General features: G+C 43.8%; 1 long non-coding RNA gene across 14 annotated transcripts in view; it reads left to right on the forward strand.

The window, feature by feature from the left end:
* The window catches only part of LOC106731059, a 104040-nt gene extending 89733 nt beyond the window's left edge, over positions 1-14307 (forward strand). For 10 of the 14 annotated variants that reach the window (XR_004319781.1, XR_004319780.1, XR_004319772.1 and 7 more), the window contains 4 exons: positions 12328-12426; positions 12694-12821; positions 13663-13694; positions 14157-14307. This is a non-coding gene — a long non-coding RNA (uncharacterized LOC106731059). Of the gene's footprint in view, positions 1-12324; positions 12427-12693; positions 12822-13662; positions 13695-14156 lie in introns of all 14 variants that reach the window. The other 4 variants (XR_004319778.1, XR_004319776.1, XR_004319771.1 and 1 more) reach the window with 1 other exon arrangement.
* The last annotated feature ends 4335 nt before the right edge of the window (positions 14308-18642 follow it).

Here is an 18642-nt window from a genome sequence, read left to right on the forward strand (position 1 = left end):
GAGGGTAGCTTTTCCTAAAGCCTAGGTGTGAGAGTGTTCTCTGGGGTCTGACTGCTGGACTTGGAGTTCTGGCTTTACCATTTCTGAGCTGGGTAATCTTGGGCAATTTGCTTAATCTCTTTAAGACTCAATTTCCTCATCTGTGAAAGAGGGTTTATTTAAGTACCTTCCTCTTAGAATCTCTGTGAGGATTAAATGAGATAATCCTTGTGAACTGTATAATGTAGCCCCTGGTACAAAGATACCCAGCGTAGGTTAGCCATAAAATTATTATGCTATATAAAACTCAGAAGTTCCTCTTATGCCCAAATGAAAGTTTTGTTACCAGGGGACATCCTCTCCATTATGTGGAGAACCTGCAGGAAATTTATTTCTTGTTTTAAAGAAAAATCTGTCCTAAATCTGTTGATTAGTAAGGTTGAACATCCCCCCTTTTCCAACTTTGCTATGTTTGTTTCCTCTTTGGTGAACTGTCAGTCAAGACCTTTCCTGTTTTCTGCTTTCTTTTTATTTTTTAATTAAACTTTTTATTTTGAGATAACTGTCTATTCACATGGAGTATTGCAAAGTAAGACGGAGAGACTCCATGTAACCCTTATCTCAGGCTCCTGAGCATCTGTGCATGTGTATTTATTTATTTTTTCCAGTATCTTTCTCTCTGCGGTTTAGATTGGATCCTTTCTGTTGTCCTGTCTTCAAGGTCACTAATTCTTTCTTCTGTCCTCTACATTCTGCTGTTTGAGTCCATCCAGTGATTTTTATCATTTCAGCTTTTGTATTTTCCAGTTCTAAAATTTCCATTTGGTGTTCTGTTTCTTTGCTAAGTCTTTCTACTTTACCATTTGTTCCAAATGTGTTCTTAATTATTCGTTGAAGCATTATATGATGTCTGATTTAAAATCCTTGTCAGATAATTCTAGCATCTCTATGTGGATATTTATTATTTTCCCCATTCTAGCTGAAACTTTCTTAGTTCTTTGTATAATGAATGATTCTTGATTGAAATCTGAACATTTGGGGTATTACGTTATGGACCCTTTGTCTTAATTAGACCTTCTGTTTCAGCTGGTGTTTGTGGCATCGCTCCATCAGGGAAGGGGAGCCCACCCTCGCTTCTGCCGGGTCGGGGTGGGAATACCAGTTCCTCTGCACCTTCTGTTGATCCCCGAGGGTGGGGCAAGAGAACTGACTCACCTTTAGGTCTTTAGCCTCTCCTTGCCTGGGAGGGCAGAGATGCCTTGTCATTGCTCCCACATGGCCTCCACGGTGAGCGGCAGCGTGGCCTCATGATCAGTGGGTGATGGTTGAAGCCCCCACTCGATGCCAGGCCTCCTCTGATCCCCAGCGTGGTGCCTTGTCACTACTGGTAGGTGACTTACTTGGTGCTGCGTCACTGTGGACTTCCCACGTGGTCTCCATAAACTGGGAGTGGGGGACTGCGTGACTGCCCATTACATGCCGGTGACAACAGGCAACTGCTCTGCATGCCCTGCTCCCTACTCTGCCTCCTCTGACATCACCTGCTGAGAGAGTTCAGACTTCTTACAGACCAAAGAGGATGGATGTCTAAGCTCACCACCTGGCCTTCACTGGCATGGGTGGGGTCAGTTTTATCTGTGATGTTTGGCTGGAGGAGAGCATGATTGTCTGAAAGTCATCTGTCTTTCTGGGCTGCTTTTTGAATGGTCCTTTTATTAGGGACAGTAGGCTTTTGGAGGGGCTTTTTTTAGGTCTGTATTCATTGGCATTTCCAGGTTGCCAGTTTATTTAGCTCCAAGTCTGGGGTATGTACATGGGGCAAGGAAAAAACTAGGGGTCTCCCCACTGTGTCGTCCCTTAAGTTCAAGTTTCCTAGCTGGCCCGCTTTTCCCCTCCACGTTTCAGAATCTTCTTGTTTTGCTTTACATGTAATGTCCTGGGCTTTTAGTTGTAAGTAGTGGGAAGACCAGGGACACGTATGTTCCCCACAAGTGGAAGTTTCTCTCTGTCTCCTTTAAAAAACTAAGTTTGCTTTATTGTTTTTCTTATAAACCTTTCACAAGTCAAATGTTAAAGATATCCACCTCCTGCTTGTCAGAATTGTGAAAACAAACAAACAACAACAAAAACTTTTCCCATTTATGGTTATTTGTATGCTTTTTCAAGACCTGTGCTACAGTCACTTAAAAACTCATATTGATGATAGTGGTGATGATGATGATAATGAAGCCGAAAATACAGGCTAAAATAAAGGGCTTAGGTATTTGACCAAACTGAGTTCTCTAAGCTATCTCCTGTTGCCATAGATAATTTTGAATTAGCTCCAGGGGAGTGAAGTCTTGGTAGCAGATTTAAGGTTTGGCATGTTCCTGTCCTCAAGTAAGAGCTGAGACTTTCAGGGGACCGAGCAGGAGAGCCCTGGCCCCCAGCTGGGCTGAGGAAGTTCCTATCAGCCGTCCATGCTGGCTCTGCTGCCGAATCTTAATGATGCCTTAATGTCTTGGACTATCAGAGCTTCAATGAGAAGCTTGTCCCCTTGGCAAAATACTGGAGACCTGCCCTTTATCACTCCAATGCTGCAAAGTTGAGACCCTCCTGGAACTCAGTGACTTTGGGGACATTATATATGTAGCAATTCCATATACATTCCATATAAATCCTCCTGCTGGGCTTTCTGGTCCCTCCAATCAGGGGATACCCTCAGGAAAATTATGACCCTTGGGTTGATGGTGTTGGGTGATTCTACTCCATCTTCACCCTTCTTTCATTTATTCATTCATCACATCTTTCCCATTGTTCATCCACTTATTAGAGTACAATGTTATTTTCAGGAGGCACAGGGGAAACACAAAGGAGAAACATCTTTTTTCCTGACAGGTTGATCGTGAGTAGGGACGACATGGACCATTCCATTTAAAGCCGTGATGGGAAGAAGCACAAGACTGCCTCAGAGTCCAGAGCAGACTAGGAATAGACAGTGAGGAGGGGCTTCCCAAGGAGTGTGACACATGAGCTGAGTCTTGTCGGGGAAAAGGAGTTAGCCAAGTTAAGGGGGAGCAGGCGTGCAAGGCTGCCCACTGCAGCAGAGGGGTGTGGTCCCGGATGGTGGGACCATAGTGTGGGAAGCGCATGATGTGCAGGAGGTGAGCTGAGGGGTTGAGGGGTTTGGTGTTGCAGGGCTTTATTGTCAGGCTGCCGAGCCTAGATTTCAGGCTGAAGACACAATGCAACCATGGAAGGGGTTTTATGCAGAATAGTAGCACAATGCTCCAGAAAGCTCCCTCTGTCTTGTGGAAGAAAAATGGAATGGAGAAGGATGTGCCTTTGTCTTGAGTGTAATCAATGGCCACTCCAGTCTTGGAGGAATTCAGTATGTTCATTTGTGCTAAGATATTAGTGACTTTCTATGACCCTAAGAGCATTATTTTTGTTGTTACTGTTGTAAATGAGGATTGGGAGAATGGAAGATGGCCTCAGTTTTGGGGTGAACCCTCAAACCATACCATATAGGTATACATTTGCTGAGGTTTGAGACTGGCTGGCCTTTCCTTCTCACAAACCACAAGTAACTGAGAGCTGTTACCATCAGACGAATTCTTTTCCGTCCATCTGTCTAGGTAAATAACAAGAAGGGCCTTTATTGTGAGTTGTAAAGCTTGTCCTGAATGAGAAAGTGGCTGCTTTTCAATGCTTTGGAAAGATAGTAGGAGCTGATGATAAAAGAGAGGAAAATGAAGGCCACCTCCCATTCATTTCCTCCATTTGGATCAGGAACTATTAACATGTAAGTCAAACCTTGAAACATTCAAGCAAAAGTGGGAAAACAGGATAAAGGCTCTTTGAGGCATAACTAGTGTTTGAGGAGGGGTGGGAGGTCGGGGGGAATATCACTGTCCCCAGGAAACAATATTGCTTTCATCAAAAGGAAAAAGAAGAAAAAAGTTCTCCAGTTTCCTATGTCCCGAGGCTGAGTTCAATTAAGGCAAGAAAGGGCAGAGAGAAGTGATAAATAAAACAAAACCTAGATCTGTAGGAAACTGCCCTAGAGAATTTAGGGGAGTGGAAGGCTGGTAATCATCGTTACATGAGGGATGAGCGATGTCAAGGGTAGGGGATGTCATGTGGACAATATAACGGAGCACCAGATGGGAGGAGATAGTAAAACCCAGACACCTTTTATAATAGCAGAACGGGGATGCAGGGTGCAGGCACGAGTGCTGGTTCTTCGCAGTTTGACAGAACGGGTCCTTGATGTCTCCCTCTTCATCAACCTGTGTGATGAAACAAGTGGTACCCACAAGGTGATGCCCTTGGCCCAGGGCCACTTCAGTTTCACTGGAGTCATGAGAGAGGAACACTGAGTGATGCATGGTAAGGATCACACTTCAAATGATCTTGGGGAAAAGGCAATGTGGGCAAAAACATAACCAAAGGCATCTGGAGCAAACGAAAAGCCAAGTTTGTCAAATGCAGGACGGCAGCCACAGGATTGGACTGGGTGACTTCGGGCAAGCCACAGTTTCACTATTCATGAGTCAGTAAAGGAATGTGGCTCAAGTGCACCTACCTTATTGCTAAGAGGGTTAAATGAGTTAATATGTGTAAGACACTTAAATAGCACCTGGCACCCAGAAAATGCAATGTATAAAAGTTTTTAACCTGTTGTAATGAAAATTGTCTACCCAAGTTTTGGGGGCATCTGGGGACTCAATTTGAGATAGTCGCTCATGTCAGTGATGAAACATGTCCCTAGGAAGCTCTGAGCCATCTTATGGAATAGTCTAGAGTCAAAGGAGTGAGAAATCAACCCTAGCATCCAATGGGGATGGGGAAGATCAGGATGGTAGATGGGTGGCTGAGCCCTGAGTCAAGGGAGGACTGGGGGAGACACGGAACCAGAGCTGGTCTGGATGAAACTGGGGGCGATGTGTAAGCTCTGAGTAGGCAGTGATTTGTGTCACTTTGTTCATTGCTCTAAGCCCAGTGCCTAGAACAGTGCCTGGTACATGGCTAGCCCTCCCTAAGTATTTGTTAAGTAAATGATTGAAGTGTTGAGTGGGCAGCGGGCATGTCCTGGTGTAAAGGAACAGAATCAGGATGGACAACTGTTATAGGGAAGTGATTGCAAAGGCCAAGGTGACTCCCACAGCAAGGAGTCTGGGCTCTTTGGTGTGTCTAGACTTAGAAAGTCCTGAATTTGAGATAATAGGAGAGACCCAAGATAGGATTAAAGCAACGGAAAATAATATTTCTGGAGAAGCAAAGAATATCTTGAGTGCTCAGAATCATTGAGCTAAAATAAGGAAGTTGGGGAACATCAATTAATATCTTTCTCTCTCTCTCCCCCTCCCTCCTGCCTTTCCTCCTTCCCTTTGGGTCTGTCTTTCATCTGCCAATGTACTCTGACATAAAGGAGGTGGTTGTCACCCAATTTTTCTCTCTTCTGTGGATGGAGCAAGGACACAATCAGTGAGTTTATGGAACTGTTAAGAGGTTTCATGTAGCTTTAAAGAAGAATTTCTTACCAGCAAGGAGGGCTAGATCCTGAAATCTGTTAGTTACACAGGCAAGTGGGGAAAACCTTCAAGCTCTAAGAGATCTATTCCAGAAGCATAAAGTCTCCATTCTCTAGAATGTTCTGTGATCCCACGTGGAAGGGAGTGAACAAGGAAAACTTGTGAGGGGTCTCTACCTGGGAGGAACGTAAAGATGACTCAAAGATCTGCAGGCTTACCACATGGAACTGGGTGGTGGGAGGGAAAGGGCTGAAGTCCAAAGACCAGGTCTAGGCAAATGGCAGCCTTCTCTTTTCTGCAGACCAAAGAATCCTTGGTGTTTTTGTGGTTAGTTGATTAGTCTGAGTTTTTAGCCTGTTTGGGATATTGGGATAATGATGTGTAGGATGGTGGTGGTGGTGGTGCTGGTGGTGGTGGTGGTGGTGGTGGTCTATGTGTAGGTGTGAGGATGTGGTGTATGTATGTGGGTCTGTATGGATATGTGTGTGTGTGTGTGTGTGTGTGTGTGTGTGTGTTTGTGTAGATGAGAATGAAAAAGAGGGATCTACATTTTCAAATGCTGCCAACGTGCTTAGAGATCCTCATTGTGGGTTTCTATGGAAACACGTCTTTTCGGAGATTCTGTCTCTGAAAAAAATTGGCAGGATCCTGGAGAAAAGGGCATGGATACGCCCTTGAATATCTTTTTGTACTCTACCTATTTTTGTGCATTTGTGAGGGCAAGCAGGCTAAAGGAGTGATCAAAATACTCAGAAATATTTTAATAGTAATTTTAATTAAAAAAAGGAGGACACTGGTCATTTGGCTTTTGTGTGATACTGTGTTCACACAGCACAGAGGTTATTCCCAAGATTCTCTCTTTGATTTCTTACTTTACTTCAGCCTGTGTACCAACCAATTCTTGTTAAATATTTATGGACAAGATTAAAGACTTTATAAAACTTAGCAGCTGGCAGCTGTCCTCGCCTAAAGGATAAAGCACAGAGTTTTCATTTTAATTGGATAACTATGTGACCGAAATATCTAACCCCCAAGGGAAATACAGGAACTAAAATATGTAAAGCAATTTTTAAAAGAGAAAATCGCCTTTTACATTTTGTAGTTTTTCTCTCCTCGTGCAGTTTGTGTGAAGGTGAAGTTACAGTGTTGTCTTTTTTTTTCATTGAAGTATAGTCAATTTACAGTGTCATCTTTTTATCGTTTCTGAAGGTTGAAGACATATTTCAGTGCTTCAGAATGTATCCTAGTAAGATTCAAGTGGTGAAAACAAATTTTGGTCCTTGTTGTGACACAGAATCGCTCATCATGTTTCACTTCCAAGAATTTTTAATACAGCCGTCTCATGACCAAGTTATAAAATCAGAGAGCAAACTAAAAAGTTCTAGGGGGTGGAGGGACCCATTAAACTGGCTGTTTGACATTGAATGAAACCAAAGCAGTTGAAAGACTGATTTTTCTGTTTTCAAGCCAGTGATTGCCTGATGTTGAAGAGCCATACTCTTTGTTTTGAGCTCCTGGTGATAATCTGAAAGTCCCAGATGTCCTTGGTCAAGTCACTTCTTCCCTGGGGGTCCGATACTCAACCATAACATGTGGGGCTGGGACGAAATATTTCCTGAGTTTTTTTTTTAAGGGCCTAAGTGTCTAAGTCAGGATTGGCAAGCAAAGGACCATGAACCAGATCCGGTCTCCTGCCCTGCAAATTAAGAATGACTCTTTACATGTTTAAATGGTTGGGGGAACATCAAAAGAAGATTCATATTTTGTGATATGCAAAAGTCATACAAAATTCAAGTTTCAGTGTCTGTAAAGTTTTATTGCAATACAGCCACGCTCATCCGTTGACACAGTATTGTCCATGGCTGTTTTCACACTACGGTAGCACAGCTGAGCGCTCGGGACAGACATCCTACGATCCTCTAAGCCTAACACATTCACACTCTGATCTTTGCAGAAAAAGGTTGCCAACTTCTTTTTTTTTTAAATTAAAGTATCGTTGATTTACAATATTGTATTAGTTTCTGGTGTACATCATAGTGATTCAGTTATACATATATACATATTTCTTTTCATATTTTTTTCATTATAGATGGTTACAAGCTATTGAATGTAGTTCCCTGTGCTATGCAGTTACCAAGTGCCCCCTCCTCCGTCTAGTCTGGTCGTAACCTTCTTATCCCAGTGGATACGTCTTCTTCCAAGTCCCCAGTGCATCCTTTCCTTAGACTCAATGTTCTATCCTGGAGCCCCACTGGACCATAAGCTTCTTGAGGTCAGGGATGGTGTCTTAGGCCTTTGTGTCCCTGCAGCACTGAGCTGGGTGCCTCATGAAAGCAGTGGACATTTGCGGTGAAAAATTACATGGAAAAAAATTCCGTTTTAGCAATTTACCTCATCACCTATATTCTGAGCACCTACTATGTGCTGAAGCCAACAAGAACACACTGAATGAATGCAAAGCTGTTTATGCTTATTTCAGCAGAAAAGGGGCAGGTTTGAATGGAGATATAACATCTAGGAACTGTTATCAAGCTAAACTTGGGTCTGCTTGCCTGTGCTCAGTAAAGCCAATCTACCGATACTGAGCAAGGAGTCTGGGTAGCTAGGATTTAAAAGACCCAAATTCCTTGAAGGCTTTCAAGGAAAGGTTCTTAAAAACAGGGGAGTTATAGAGTACATTATCAGCTCATGGGTATTGTTCTGATTGGTTGGTGGTGAGGTCATCAGGAGTGAACATCATCAACCTTTTGGTTCCAACCAGTCTGGGGTCCACACGTTTTTGGGCAGCCTACAGTTAACTTCTTCCACCTTGAGCAAAACAGCTCAAGGACGTGGCTCAGAGTATTATCTATTGCCCTTGAGAAGGAACTAAAGGTACTTGATTTTGTTTAATGGCTAGACTATTATTGTTTTGTCCTGCTTGACTGTTTCCCTTTCTTTCTGCATTTTCTCCTTTCTCTGATTAAATGTACTCTTTGGAACTCGGGGAAGGCCTAGAGGACTAAAGTTTTTCTCCAGACAAGAGGCAGGTGGAGGACATGGTGAGGGGATCTGTTCTGGGAAGGCCCCATAGGGTCCTGCTCTATTACAGAATGACATTAAAAAAAAAAAATAGAAGTACAGTTGATGTACAATATTGTATAAGTTACAAGTGTGTAAATAGTGATTCACAATTTTTAAAGGTTATACTCCATTTATAGGTTATATTCCTCCTATTGTACAATATATCCTTGCAACTTATTTTATACTTAATAGTTTGTACCACTTAGTCCCCAACCCCTATGTCACCCCTTCCCCTTACCTGTCCCCAGGACAGTGTTTGTTAAAGAGATGCCCAACCCACAGCCTCCAGGAAGCTGCAAGGAGTCAGGCCAAGCGGTGAAGCGTCTGAGCTCCGAAATCAATAGATCTGTGTTTTCAGTACCAGTTCTGTCCGTGACAAGCTGTGCACCCTTGGGCGTTTACTTAAGTTCTCTGAACCTCAGTTTCGGCCTTTGTAAAATCAGAGTAAATACCAGCACATATCCCAGAGGACTGTCCTAAGTGTTAGATGAGAAAATGCACCTAAAGCCCTTCTGAGACAGCAACCACACTCCTGATGCTAAGGCAACAGAAGAGCTACCCCACTGTGATTGCCTTTTCGTGACAGGCGTGCTTGTCAGCTCAACTGTTGACGTCTCAATTTACTCTGTGGGTGGCTCGTGTGGACATTTGGGAGGGAAGAGGTACAGGAGAAAATCTGAGAAGTCCTGTTCCCCTCCCTGCTCTCCCACACTTCCCTGCCCCAACTTCTGCCCCTACATCATGGGCAGTGGCAAAAGCCTCTTCTGTTTGTTTCTTCAACAAAGCCTTTGCCATACTGGGGAAAGCTGGTTCCGGCATCCATCTGTGACAATCTGTGGCAGTGCCGGGTGGATGGACCACACGTTTATGAGGCTTCCGAGCTGCACAGGATGGGACCCGGGCCTCTGCTACGGTCCAGGCCCCTGATTCCCGCTCCATGTGCAGGGTGGCCTGGGTGCTTGGGTTGGGGACACCTGTTGTCCCTAGCTGGACTCTAGGCACAGAAGACAATGTAGACCGTTTTGAACATTTCCTACGTGCCAGACAGTGTTCCAAGCACTTTGTAGGTTTTCTCCCACTGAACACGCACAACCCCACCGATTTTAGAGGTAGGGAAATAGATGGAGAAAAGTTAAGTAACCTGCTCAGTATTACACAGATGGCAGAGGCAGGAATTAAACCTAAACTATCTGACTCCAGAAACCAGGCTGAGACAAACTCAGTGGCTTGGTGTTTTCCAGCTACAGAGTTCGTTCCAAAGTTTCTTGCAAAAGTGTGCAGCTTCAAGTGAATACTTTTGACTTGGCTGTTGTCATTCAGATCCCCAGCTTTGTTTTCTCAGGTGAAAAAAAAAAACATCCAACTGAGAAAGAGTCACACTTGGAGTCATCTGGAAACTAATTTAATAGCTGTAATTGTCCGTTAGCAACGAAGCCCTTTCTCACTTTGTGCTCCTGGAGCCTTTATTTCTGAATGTGGGGTGGCGGGGGAGGTGGGGAGCTGGAGGTGGGAAGCTGGATGAGCTGTGAAAACTAGTGGATTTTCTCTGATGTCTAATCCACTAATTATGCAGGGCGAAATTGGATCACGCTTGCAATTCAGTTTTTACTGTTTGCATTAAGAAATGCTGTTGGCAGAGTCGTGTGCAGGAAAAGGGAGAAGGACATTGCAAATCATTACTTAATGTGAGCAGAGTGAATGGTGGTTTTATTGGGCGAGGGGGGAGCTGGGCAAGAGGCTGCATGTGCACGGCTCGATTTAGCTAATGCAGCTGCGGCAGTGATGACGGCAGTGGCAGCGGAGAATATTAAGGAAAGGAATGTGGTAAGGAATTTGAATATAAGTCATAATGACTGCTCTGTGTCTGCATACAAGATGAGGAGTAAAATGCAATACGTGAATTCTTTTTCATTGAGTTTAAAGGAACTGTCACCCTCAAATTGGCTCTAATGACAGAAATTTTAGAGAGTTGATAAACTTTTGGATGAAAACCACAGGGCTCGCCAGCCTTTGGACCTTCCCTTGGGTTTGCTCAAAGCCAAAGGCAACCTGCTTCTCTGTGTCTAATAGTGCTTGTTTCTGTCAAGGAATTACTTTTATGTCCCAAATATCTTGAAGCTACTTGGGGGCGTCCGTTGGTCCAGTCTTCAAGGCAAACCAAATGCCATCAAATGCTAACATTCTAAGGAAAACACCAAGAAGGTGAATTTCTTTGACTTAGAAAAGAGAAAGACACAGAGTGGACGGAGCCCTGGGTGGAATGTGTGTGGGGGAAGTAAAGTTTTCCAGAAAGGTTTTAAGATGTTGAGCTGGGATTGTCCACACCCAGTACTTTTACTTACTCCTCTCTCACTGTCTGTCTATCTCTTTCTATAACTTCTTCCTAGAAATGATAAAATCGTCTTTCAGAAAGAGGCTGGACTCAAAGCCAGTAGTTTGATTTGGGGCCCCGCTGACACCGTTCTCTATGCGGGACAGTGTGTTTCCGCCATCTACCCATGAGCAGGTGGTACCCGCTTTTCCAGTTTCAAGAATGAAAAATGGCCCCAGGCGTTACCAAATACCCCACCGTGAGAAAATTGCCCCTGGTTGAGAACCACAGGTGTAGCCAATCTCTACATGGGTGTGGGTGTAGCCCCCATGGAGGATGGGAACTGGGGAGACAGAGGAAGTCTGGTCCTTGGGTATTTCCCCCAGCCTTCCTCAGACTTAAGAGGTTTCCCAGAAGTTTACTCAGAAGCTGACTGCATTTTCATTCCTTCTCCGGGAAGGATTTGCCTTTGGTAACTCTATGCTTAACCTTTTGAGGACCTGCTAGCATGTTTTTCAAAGCAGCTGCACTGTTTCACACAGGAATTTGCAAATGCAATTTCCTTTGACCCTTTCTCCCCTCACCTCCTCTTTCATAACTTGTCCCAGATACCACTTCCTCAGAGAAACCTTAGCTGACCTTCAAGACTAGTTCAGGCCTCTTTATTGTATGCCCTCATCACAATAAAATTTTTGGTATGTAAATATTTGATTAATTAACTTTTGTGTAAGTGTTTTCTATTAACTTTGAGACTCTTTGTGCCTCAGTTTACCTATTTAGGTATTGATTTGTAAAACAGGGGTAGTACTGTCTAAATTGCACATGAGAATTCTGGACTTCAAATGTCTAGCATCTCAAGACCTAGTACATAGTAGGGCTAAAAATAACAGTTATTTTAATATTCTCTGTATGGACTGTAAAACCAGAACCATGATTGCATAGTGAATAAGCATGAAGCAAACATAACTGGGTTTCCCACAGTTTTTTTATTTTTATTAATAGCTGTTTGCTACTTGCTTTATGTTTTGTTGCTCAGGAACATTTACCAGCAAACAAAGTGGTGACAGAGGCATAGGAGACTATGCTGGGAAGAAGATGTACACAGAGGAAATTCTATTTGTTAATTTATTTGAGTTTGGCAGTTTATTTGAATTGTGAAAATGACCAATGTTTGATTTTAGAAGGAAAGACTGTGGTTTACTTTAGCTAAAGGAACCAGAGGACTGGGTGAGACATACTTTATAAATCATGATTACTAACAACATATACAGAGATTTTTTTTTTTTTTTTCTGATTCTTTTGCACATCCATTAGTCCCTGAGATGCCTGAAGAGCCAATCCTCACATTTGCTTTGGCTTTTTTCCCCCTGAAGCTTGGCCACGGCTAAAGCCAATTCCCCAGCATGGCAGTGATTCTCTCCAGCTGTGAGCTGAGCTGTCTGATCTGTTTCTCAGCAGCTCTGCATGGGGTGGCTCTGCTGAGGAGAAACCACAGAGAATCATTTGGAGGTGAAGGTTGGCGGCATCTCATCTCTTGCCCACATGTGCAGCTTTGGTGTAAGTATGCTCCAGACAGTGCCAGCATTGCTAAGAGATTAAAGGGGAAATGCTGGTCAGGGGCTGTCACAGGGAAGAACAAATCTGACTCCATATTGGATCTGTCTTTTGCTTTACTCTTTGTATTCTACTGCTTTTGCTACAAGTTGAACACTAAATGGATGCTGCATATAAACTTAAATTATACATAATGGCCCATCTCTGGGAACCCTACCTACCAGGTAATGAACATTAAGCTAAAATACCTTTGTTTAACATCCTGACCAGGCCGATCTGTGAATGACTTCAGAAAGGAAGGAATTAACACATCCCCTCTGGAGGCTGACCAGAAGCAGGAAATGTTTGATTTTACTCCTTCTCCCTTTAGCATAAAAGAAGCGTGAATTCTAACTCAGGTAAGATGGTTCTTTGGGACACTAGTCCACTATCTTAGTCTGCTGGCTTTCTGAATAAAGTCACTTTCCCTTGCCCCAACAATTTGTCCATTGACTTCTTGGCCTGTGGAGTGGTGAGCAGTATGAGCTTGGACTTGGTAACAGGGCTAGTAGTTGGTGTAGGGACTGTTGACAGCCCTTTGTGACCTGGAGAGTGAGGAGTTGGGATCTTGTAGTCACAGTTGAGGGAAGGCAGATCAGAGCTTTGAGGGTGCTTCCCATTGCTAGAGTCTAAGGCTTTTCTAGGCCTAATGCTGGGAGAGTGCAGAATAAGTTGGGGGAATACTCCTTTCTATCCAGGAGCTGCCATAGGAGAAGTAGTTTATTGGGAACCATCCTTGGGAATATCCCAGGCTGATGTACCTTTGTCCCTCTGGCCTCATTCTCTTTGTCTTCCAAGTCTTCTACTGAGTGCCTGGCGGTGTCAGGAACCCCAGGCTCCCTGCTAGTCCTTGGCCTGTAACAGATGCTGTTGGTACCTGCCCAGATGCCTGATGATAACCACTCTGGGCTGTCTCCCTCGGCCAATGTAGCTTCTCAAAAGGAGGTGGTCCCTTGCTGTCCCTACCTCTTCCCTCTTCTTGCCTCAAGGTGGGACCAACCATAAATTAGACTTAAGCTCATCTCCAGCTGAGACCACATCCTTATCTTTTCCTCCTGTCCTATCCTTCCCTCTGTCTCCTTTTCTCAGAAGCATTCTTTCATAAACCATTTGAATAAGAATCCTTGTCTCAGGCTGTGCTTCCAGGAAGCCAAGATGGTGTCCAGGCTCAAGCCTTCCTTCTGTTTTCTCTTCAATTAGGACCTGGCCCAGCTTCAAACTTCCAGTCTCTGGTAGGTAAAGATGGGTCATATTAATAATTAATCATAAATAAACCCTCCTAGTATATTTGCAGGCTAATGTGTTACTCTTTCCTGATAACATAACATCACTAAGAATTTATTTTTAGGACTTGCTTAAGTAGTGATCCCAGTGGGAAAATACCAATGGAATTGGACGAGTGTGGCTGACAGGAAGTACCTGCAGGAAGAAGGAAGGGATGCTTTTGGTCAGGGGGCCTCTTAGCATCCATTCCAGAAAGATGTTCTGAATCACCCTCACCATCTGCAGTGCACTGAGTGTCTGTGTCTCTCCAGATTCAAATGTTAAAATCTTAATCCCCAAGGTGATAGTATTAGGAAGTGGGGACTTTGGGAGATAATTAGGTCACAAAGGACGGAGGGGAGAGCCCTCAAGAATGGGATTGGTGACCTTATGAAAGGGATCCCAGTGAATTCTCTCTGCTCTCTACCAAGTGAGGATGCAAGGAGTAGTCAGCAGTCTGCAACTGGAACAACCTGGAACAACCTGGAAGAGGTCCTTCAGTAGAACCAGACCGTGCTGGCAACCTGATCTTGGACTTCCAACCTCCAGGACTATGAGGAATAAATTTCTGTTTATAAGCCATCTAGTGTATGTGGTACTTTGTTTTACAGCCCAGACTGATCAAGACCCTATCCCTGCCCATCAGTGAATTGAACTTTCCTTCCTTGATCTAATGAGTACTGCACTTATCATATTTCATGGCAATTTTTTGTTTTCTTGACAGTCTCCTCACCTAGACTGGGGGTTTCTGGGGAGCAGAGGCATCTCCGACTCTTCTCTACATCCCCAGAGCCCAGCAGAGTGCCTGGAACCTGTATGAACTCAAGTCATGCATGTGACTGATACAAGCCCACCTCCTTCCCCTCCACTTTCACATATATTGGGACCTGACATTTTGGGTGGGATAAAATGTTTAGAATATCAATCAGTTGGTTTCTTCTTGGTATTTCCCAAATTTTGAGACTGCAAAATGATACCGTAGGTTGAGGGAGAGAATAGAGAGAGAGGTGATAAGAACTGGAAAGCTGGTGGGTCTCTAAAACAGTTTGGGAGGGATGATGGTCAGGGCAGAACCCAAGACAGACTTTGATCCAAGAGCAGTGAGGGCCAGTGCCATCTTTCCCTAGTGGGTTCTCTAGGAGGAGGTGAGACCCAGAGGAGATGCAGGGCATGTCATGAGTCTAAGCAGAGAGGTCTTACATAGAAACTCGGTGTTTCCTGGGAACTAGGTCAATCTAGAGGCAACAGACACTTTCCTATACACCCAAGGGGTCCAGGTGTGGCTAAAACTCAGGGGCTCAGTGGGTAGAATAAGTTAGGACTTGACATCTCCCTGATCTTACAGACCAAAGGCTAACCAGATGGAATAATGCCCTTGAAGAGGAACAACTCCCAGCTCACAGAAATTGTTTTGCCCTTCTTGTGGATTAGGGAGTCAAACAAAAATAAAGTTGAGTTACAGAAAACATTTTAAAGGTTCCATTTAATGCACAGCTCAATTCTGGGCCAAGACTTTCATTTACTTTATGCTGAGAAGTGAAAGTGAAAACTCGGGGCAAATCAATCAATGTTGTCGATCAGCAGTGGACATAAGGGTCAGGGAGATGTAGGCTAAAGGAGGGCCTGGGGTCTGGGGCATAGATTAGACGGGATTTCAAGGGCCCAGTGAAGTCAGGATGGAGCCCTTGAGGTGTATATCGGTTGCCAATGAGGGCAGGAGGAGAGGAACACAGTAGGTGATCTCATCTCCTGGGCTATTTTGATTCCAAGCACACCACCCATGAACATCTTATAAGCATAATAGGGAGGCTCAGACATTTAAGAAAGTCAACCAGAGGAACTCTGATGCAGAGGTATCCCCAGGCACTGTCAGGGTGGGGAGGATAAAACTGCTGTGGCTGTGAAAACTGAAAGCCATGCCAAGAACTCTCTTGCCTGGAGTCAGAAAGGCAGCCTGGAAAACTTCACTTAATAAATCTAATCATTATTTTTTTTCCCTCGGATATTCTTGAGCAGATTCAAGACTTCTTGGAGAAATGGATATCAATACATAGAAATAAATACCAGCACACAGACATAAATGCACACAGATAAACACTCACATGCAGACATAAATATACAGACACCATCACTGATTACAGCGTGGGGGGTTCTATATATGATTTCACATATATTATCTCATTTTGTTTCTCCCTTCGACAATGAAAGATGAATGATATTAATCTGTTTTTACGCAAGAGGAAATTGAGGCTGAGAATGGTTAAATAACTTGTCTGGGGTCACAAAGCTAGAAAGGGTTAAGCTCTTTCCACACATTGTACATAATCAACACTGACCCTTCTCTATGTAGTTATGGTGGGTGGATTTATTTGAATGACCACCCCCACACAATTCTCAACCCTCATCATTTAGCTCATTTTAATTACTTTATCAACATTATTGGCAAAAGCCATGTGGGAATGATCCTAACATAACTGTATGAAATAGAGAGGCAGAAGGTTTGGAGAAACGTTATTTATATGTGTGTGTGCACGCACACACACGTACATTTGCACCAAAACAGGTACACATGTTGTGTTTCACACACGTGGAAATAGAAACTCTGAGAAGAAAAGAATCTGTGCAAGGGTTCAGGAACCAAGGCCAGGGGGACCCTAGAGTGCCTCTACTTGAGTGATGGAGTTGGTCTCCAACCCAGTCTAGAACTGAGAGGCTGCCCAATGAGAGGGCAGGGAGCTGTTCAGCTTGCTAACTCTTCCTGAACCAGCTCTCAACTTGAGAATCTGACTGCAGTGTGACTTTTCAGAACATCAGATATCTCTGCCTTAAAATGAAGGCACGGGTAAATTTTCCTAAGCCAAATTGAAATGGATTTTGGATTATCTCCTATTGTTCAGAAAGAGCCTCTCTGCACTGGTTGCTTTGAAGTTTCCTGGCCTCCCAGTGCCCTGAGTCTCCTTTGCTCTTGAGAGTGCCCTGTTGGCCCTCATTCCATCCCTGACCAGGTAGGTCCATGGGCTGACCCGCCCTCTGCCAGGCCCTGAGGTACAGACAGGACCTACGTATTGCCCTCAGAGCATCAACCCAGCCCTTGCGTCTCTCGTAAGAATGAATCTTGGAGACATTAATATATATTTTTGTTACATACATTTTAAAAAATAAAAATACATTAGAAATATAAATATATTCACAATCACCCACATACCTTCCACCCTGATTTATTTATTTTTTTAAGAAACATTACAAATATAATTGAAGTTCTTTATGTATCCCTTCTGATTCCCATCTTCTCCCAGAGGCAAGTACTATGGCGATGTTTATAACTATTCCATGTGTATTTCACATTTTTATGATATATTTGTTAGCATATGGAAGGACCCCTAAATTTGGAAGCCCACCAAAGTGTGGGTCCTCATTGCCGGCTGTGAAAGAAATTGCACAGCAGAGGCAGAGGGACGAAGTGAACAGCTGCGTTATTGCTCAGAAGGGGAAATGGAAGGAAAGTACTCCAGCAGGGTGAAGGGAAGAAAAAGCACTCATGTGAAGAAGAGGTGCTGGAGCCGGGATCTGTCAGCCAAGATGGGCGGTGGAGACAGCTCCGGCCCAGGCCGGGCCAGGTGGACTTTTATGAGAGGCTTCTGCCATCATGTCCCTGTTCTGGGTGTGATGGAGCCAATCAGTCACTGTGTGAGCTTTTCTGGTGATTGTCATGGCAATCGTCAACTGTCATGGCGCTGGTGGGTGTGTCACTTAGCATGCTAATACATTACAGTGAGTGTATAATGAAGCTCAATGTCCACTGGAAGTCAAATCCTCCACCATTTCGGACTCAGTGGGTTCTAACCAATTCTTGTTTTATCTCTGCAGCTGCCTCCTGAGACTTAGAGAATGTTGGGCCAACTGATGTCCTTCAAAGTCCAACAACCCCCATTTCTGGGCTCTCAGAGGTCTGCCTGTGATCCCTCAACAGATAAAGTACATTCCTTACTCGACGTTTCTCCTAATAAACCAATAGCCCTAGATAATGCCTAATCTTGAAAGAGCTCAAGCTGGCTTATTTCAGCCCACCATGTCAGAGTCATAAACCCTACTGCCCTTCACAGACCCTAAACCTCTTACCTCACCCACAACCAATCAGAGACTTGTGCACAAGCCGATCAGACACCTTGTGACCCGACCTGTTAAAAGACCCCAAAAACCAACACTCATTGCTCACACAGGTACCTCTCCTCTGTGTGGCCCACTGTTACCTATGACAGTGTAACTTAATAAACTCCTTTCTATTCCCATACTTTAACTCTGGTAAATTTTTTACCAACCTGTGCCTCACCGTGTCACAGACAGGCTGCCGCACTAGACCCACAACAGAGACGCGTAATTGTTTTTCACTTGTGGGAGGGGAGGGGTATGATCCTGGAGGCAGCAGCCTTGGAACAAAAAGGAAAGTTGTTTTTACCCAGAATGGCTGTAACCCGGTGCACCCAGCATTTGCCCCCTCCAAAAAAAAAAAAACCTAACAAACTCCAAAGATTCTGTTCAGCCATGAAACTTTTAAAGGAAAATGAAGGCGTAATCTCTCAGCTAATCATTGAGATAGGTGGTCAGAATCAACATCACCCGCAGTGCCTGCAGGCTTGTCCTCATCAACTGCTTGAGCCTGCTCTTCTAAGACTCAGGGAGGCCTGTGAGAAGTTGGTTTTTCCGTAAACAAGAGATGGGGGTGGGATGGGGGAGCCCAGAAGGTCCTGCTTCCTTTCATACTCATATTTACATAAAATATAAATTTAAAAGACAAACTCATACTGTGTAGGAATTAAGTTTTATATTTAATATAGACATAATTTATATATGTTACATCTAATTATATAAAATTATATTCATATACAGTATAAACTTTACACTTAAATTAATCATCAT

This window comes from Camelus ferus, chromosome 5 (genome assembly GCF_009834535.1).
Source record: "Camelus ferus isolate YT-003-E chromosome 5, BCGSAC_Cfer_1.0, whole genome shotgun sequence".
In the NCBI taxonomy this organism is placed as follows: Eukaryota; Metazoa; Chordata; class Mammalia; order Artiodactyla; family Camelidae; genus Camelus; species Camelus ferus.